Below are 6,000 nucleotides of genomic sequence, written 5' to 3'. Positions count from 1 at the left end.
ATTTTACAGGAAAAGCAGCACGTGAATCTGTTTTTAACAGATGCCTCGCAAAATCGAAGCCAAAAAAAGCTCAGCATTAACTCTCAGCAAAAAAAGGATGTGCTTGATGTGCAACGTGAATTTAATTTATATCAGGATAATTCATATTGAATGTTGTGAAAGGCTCTGAGTCTTTTTGTCTGTCATTCCTCACGCTCACGGCCAGAAGCGGCTTTGGTATTCAAAATGTCTTCCTAAAATGAAGAAGAAACACCACAAGTGACTCACGCACAAGGCCTGCTAGATACTGGCTAAAAATCATATCGGCACCAATTTCTGTTACATTTAGCACATTATGCAGCATCTTCACTTATTTCTCAGGTAGAGTGAATGCGGGTGCATTGGAGACAAATTATGTTAAACTAATATTACACACAGTTGTGTGCATTAGTGATTTAAATAAAATGATTTAGTGAGTTGATTTCTTTTACCTATAAGGTGAGCCATATCACCATGTAGCCCAAGATTGGTTGCCCACTGGAGCTAAGCAGGGTTGAGCCTGGTCAGTACCTGGATTGGAGACCTCCTGGGGAAAAACTATGTTGCCTCTGGGGTGCTCACCCTGTGGTCTGCGTGGGTCCTAATGCCCCAGTACAGTGACGGGTACACTATACTGTAAAAAAGCACTGTCCTTCGGAAGAGACGTTAAACAAAGGCCCTGACATCTGTGGAAATTAAAAATCCCAATAAGAGTATTGCTTATATAGCCAAACTTGCTTGTTTACCTCCTTATCATCCATATATATATATTAATTGGCTTTGTTACTCTGTCTCCTCTCCACCAATAAGCTGGTCTGTGGTTGGCATTCTGGCGCAATATGACGACATTGGCGAGTCAAACATGCATGCAACGCAATGCACACATTACAAAATTCCCAGAGTTACAACTGTTCTTGTGTCAGTTTACTGATATTCTACAAGGTGAAACAATATAGAGTTCATTTTTCCAAACTTGTGACTAGTAGTGTACTGTTTACAAATCATTTCTTTAATGTTTTAATCTTAGGCCAACTAGGGCCATAACCTTTTTTTATATGCTAAGAGATACATCACCCGGTAATTAAGAAACCCCGGTGTTTTGTGCTATTCATGAATACACGCTCAGTGTTTTTAAGGGCTCAAAGTATCTGGCTCCTGTAGCTCAACTTAGTTTATTGTTGCAGAACATACATTCCTCTCCTGCAGGGTTACAGATAGAAACAGACGGTGGGGAAATTGAAAAGGGAAAAGATTTGTTTTGCAACTATTCAGCATTTACTGTGAGTTTAGGCCTGCAGTCTCTAATGAGTTTATGAATTATTTGGCGGAGTTTCACTACAGCAGTGAACAAAATATGTACTGAGAGCTTTAGTTAAACCTAGTTCTCCTAAAAAATGAAATGTATGTTATCGTTTAATCAGCCTCATGTTGTTCCAAATCTGTATTACATTAGTGCTTTGAACACAAAGGAGTACTGCAAAATGCCCAAGCTGCATTTGTCTAATAAAATAAAGGTTGCTCTCCCTAGTCTCTATTCTTTATTGCGTGAGAAACAGTTTGGACATTTTGCTAGATAACACTGTTGGGTTCCACACAACAAAGTAATAACACTTTATAATAGTAATACTGTGATAGCAAACAAATAGCTCTCTCCAGGTAAACAGACATTCTTGAAACCAAGTGGTTGCAGGTGCTTAAACCAATTAAAGACAGAGCAAGTATGCAGTGAGAATGTGCAGAGTATGCACTTATGACTACTAACTGCTTAATGAGTATGCACATTGAGATACTTATTTTATTGTGCTGCATGAGAACATTGCCGCAGCCCAAGAGGCATAACATAGTGTATATGTGCAGATATTTGCATTGTTGTTTTGCAGGAAAAAGAGAGAATGGTGAAAGGAAAGGTTATATTACTGAAGGAGTATATTTTTTGCACAATCAATTTTTGTCTTTACAAATTTGAGGCAGAATCCATAAACCCAGACAGAGAGAGATGGTCACGCTTACGAAAGAGAAAGCAAGCGTGAATTTAATAGCATTGAGCGAGAGGGATGGGCGGAATAAAACCGACTACATCATTGTGTCGTCTGTCCTGAAAAACACCGGTGATAAATAAGGAAGACGTGTTTTAAATTTATATTCAGTATACTGTGTCTTTTGCCACAATAGAACAACATTCTAGCACACACATACACAGAGTGGATTATATGGATGTGTATGATTTTCATGTGACGTTTTTGTCATACATTCGTCTAACCTGTGACCCCTTAACATCCATAACAGAATCATATTACTGTAGAACCACAAGAGCGGTCCACAGGTCACACCACCTCCATATTTTCTTGTTTTGGAAAGGTCTCGCTTTCCATACTTTTTCCAAGACAAACACAAATGGCACACCGCACATTCTTTTCTTTCACCTTGAATTTGTTCTACAGAGGTCCCGCTCCCTTGGGTAAGACCAGAAGAAGGACGCCTCCGGGGTCTGAGAGGAATAATTTGTGTGCCATTTTTAATGGAAGGGGTAAATGCATTCTGAGAGGGCAGCCTGCTATCTAAAACTCTGTGTGATGACTGAATTTCAGTTACATCAGACCATAGCTGCAGGCCTCTTATGTGATTGTTATACTGTGTGTGCGTTGTAGGGAAAAACCAAAAACAAATGCCACACACGATATAATAATCTAACAAGAAAACATTATTCAGTGTCATGCTGATAAAGCTTATCCACCTTAAATCTGCATGGCTGAAGGGGCCAATGCACAGCCTCTCCTTTAAGTGCGAGAGCTCATTTAACTCGTATATTTGCTATCCTCTGCTAATTCAGGGATTGCAAGGCGTCTGCTGCAAATATAATTGCTGAGGAATTTGGACTTGCAGCAGTGAAACTGCTTAGCTGTTATGAACTTAAATCAGTTTTGAAGAACTGATTATGATTACAAAACAGCAACACAAATAGAGAGCGATTTTTTAAGACTATGTCAAGTTGAAGGTTCAAGTTCAAAGCAAAGTGCATAACTGCTAACTGCATAAACGCACACAAGCGGCGCACAAATGATAATTACTTGCAAAGGACTGATGTAGATGGTGAGAATTAACTGGTTACTGAACTGCTAAATGTGACAGCTGATGAATCAATAGGCCGATCCGCTTCCTTTCTCTCTCCATCTACCCAGATTCACTCCTCTCTTAACCCATCAGCCAGGCAGTTAATCAATGTGATTATCCTTGAGAGAGATAGATCTGAAGGAGAGAGAGAGAGAGAGAGAGAGAGAGAGAGAGAGAGAAAGAGAGAGAGAGAGAGAGAGAGAGAGAGAGAGAGAGAATTGACATGTCTAAGTTACATCTGAATGAGATACATCTCAAGCAGAATAAGAGTATGTTTTGGTGGTCTTGGTTGTTGTTTAAAAATTTTTTTTTGTAAATGTGTCTTGAATTAAGAAAACAAGGAAAGTGACCTAGCATATTGTTTTTATGATTTATTTATATTTATTCAAACAAACAAATCAGAAATTGAGTTTCTTACTAAACTTTCTTCTTCTTGTTTTAAACATGAACTTACTTCATTCTTATAGTTTCTTTCATAAAACAAGACTAATATCTTGATTTAAGAATTTTAAGATATTTGTACTAGAAAACAAGACGAAAAAAAAAATTCATTGTGATTTGACAGCAGTTAGATAACCCTCTTATTTTATTGGACAAATCCGAAGTGATAATATATCTAAAGCATTTTAAAGTGACAATCACCCAAAAATTTTAATTTTGTTATCAATCATTCACCCGCATGACTTATTTCTTCTGTAAGAAGATATTTGGAGAAATGTCTCATTGGTTTTGTGTCTATACAATGGAAGTCAGTGGGGTACCAAGTTGTTTGGTTACATAGAAAGTCATATGACATGAGAGTTAGTAAATAAATAATTATATTTTTTGGGTGAACTATTCCTTTAATGCTTTTCTGACTGTTTTTATTATTTAGCAAGATAATTATTAATAGTTTTATTATCAAGAATTAAAAACACTTATTTTTTGTACCTTTCTAATGAATAAATTCCAATCTAAAACCTGGTTTCATTCGAAGCATTGCTGCTAGGTTTAAACTTCCCCATCCCTGAAGCAGGAGAAGGGACACACAAGATACTGACACGATATCTGTGTTGTATCTCTGCTCAAAAAACCTCCACGGGATGCTCTGACCACACATTGCGTGATGAGAACATGCTGTTTGGCCACATCTGCCGCCCTGCCATTTAAAAAAATGTATGTCTCATTCCAGCAAAACATTTGACATAATTCCAAAGAAATTCATCTTTGTGTCACACCTCTGTTCTCCCGGCGAAAACAAGATTATCAATAATCTCATATTTTCACACAGATTACACATTACAAGCAACAGCCTTGAAGTGAGGTATAGACCCGAATCCCATCAGCGCGGGGCATTAGTCTGTATCCCTGCGTATTGTGAAATTGATCTTGTATGTGAAAGCCGGGATTGCTCCACTGACACCTGCTGTACACCGGGTTTCATTTAGACATGTCATCAAAACACCTTGAATGTGACAGCGGCTGGAGGAGACACACAGATATGCACCCTGCAACCATTTTGGCTCTAAACTGCAATGCCCTAAATATCTGTCAGAATAAAACTAAATAATGTGAAAAATATGTTCTTTCTAGAATTTAAATCTGAAAGTATGAATTTACGCAAAATAATTATTAGAGCAATAAATAAGAATACAAAATAAATACAGTATTAAAAATATGTTGAAACATGATGTTTCACAAATACATCCATAAATAAATAAAGGGCACAAACTAATAATTAAAATTCTCATTACAACATTATTAAACATCAATTCTGCACCTTCATAAAACTATTTGTCTACTAAATGATATATTATTTTTCTAATTCTTCATAAGATGATCAAAGTTGTTTTCCTCTCCAGTCACAATTCCTCCATTGAGTAACTCACTGCACACTGGGAATTTTTCCTGCCATTGTCACAAAGCAATTGCTCAATAGGGGTTAAGGCCATAACGTAATTGTATCATCATGTTATTTATTTTTTGGGTTAGCGCCAAGCTGTGGGCACAATAGCACCAGGCGATGTCAGTTACTCTCAGGCTATAAATTGTCGCTATCGGGTGTGAATGTGGGTCACAAGCCCGAATCTTTAAACACTACGCTGCTACCGTACAAAGCTGCTTTGTGACAATGCCTATATTTAAAATCTTTATACAAAACCATTGAATGCAATTGAATTGAACGAGGGGCTGTGTTCCTGTCTGTCTGCCGTTACTGTTTAAACCCCGGAAAACAAATCAATGTCAGGTTCAATGTCCCCTTAATTCATTAAAGATCGTGCGAGTGCAATGCCAAGACAACCACAGCTACAGGGGAGAATAGTCTTTAAACACAAGTGCGGTCAAATAAACACACGCACGCACGCACGCACGCACGCACGCACACATTTTCAAGAAGTGCACACTCAAGTTAAACTTTTTAGACATACACGCACATCTTTACAAAAAAAAAATGCAAATTATCATTTCTATACCCTCTATAACCTTCATTCCTAATACTTTGGCATGATAATGTTGTAATTATTGATGTTTTTTAATACTGAAGACTGTCCTCACAAGTGTTCTTTAGGGGGTTTATTATAATTGTGATATTTTCAGACGTTCGGCCCTCACAAGTATAAATCACCTTTAGCAACTCATGTGCATACACACGTGCACCTTAAACTACTTTGGTGCTGTTCTGTCAATGATCTCTGTAGACAGTGGATGTGAAGCAAATTAAATTTCATTTGTAATTTCATGCTTGAGGCAACAGCCTACGCCAGCTTTATGTTGCAGTTACTCACTGAGACAAGCAACCCACAATTACAGTGACTTCACCATATACACACACACACACACACACACACACACACAAACACACACACACACACACACACACACACACACACA

This window comes from Barbatula barbatula (assembly GCF_947034865.1).
Source record: "Barbatula barbatula genome assembly, chromosome: 11".
NCBI lineage: Eukaryota > Metazoa > Chordata > Actinopteri > Cypriniformes > Nemacheilidae > Barbatula > Barbatula barbatula.
This window is presented reverse-complemented; position numbering follows the sequence as displayed.